This window comes from Squalius cephalus, assembly GCF_949319135.1.
Source record: "Squalius cephalus genome assembly, chromosome: 12".
Classification (NCBI taxonomy): domain Eukaryota; kingdom Metazoa; phylum Chordata; class Actinopteri; order Cypriniformes; family Leuciscidae; genus Squalius; species Squalius cephalus.
In genome coordinates, this window is record NC_137133.1 from 37,205,788 (window position 1) to 37,206,321 (window position 534).

Sequence of the window (534 nt, forward strand, 5' to 3'; positions counted from 1 at the left end):
TTTGTCTTGGTCTCTGTCTTTCATTTTCCCCACATCTCGTTAAACATGTTTATTATGCAGATGAGCATTAGCATTTGTGCCGATTAAGAGCACTTTCATGTGTTTGTGATCCTGAGTTCATGTGTGGAGATAGATAGATAGATAGATGGATGGATGGATGGATGGATGGATGGATGGATGGATGGATGGATGGATGGATGGATGGATAGATGGATGGATAGATAGATAGAAGGACTGATAGATGGATAGATAGAAGGACTGATAGATAGATAGATAGATAGATAGATAGATAGATAGATAGATAGATAGATAGATAGATAGATAGATAGATAGATAGATAGAAAGACAGATAGATAGATAGATAGATAGATAGATAGATAGATAGATAGATAGATAGATAGATAGATAGATAGAAGGACTGATAGATAGATAGATAGATAGATGGATGGATGGATAGAATGATGGATGGATAGAACGACAGATAGATAGATAGAACGACAGATAGATAGATAGATGGATGGATGGATAGAACAA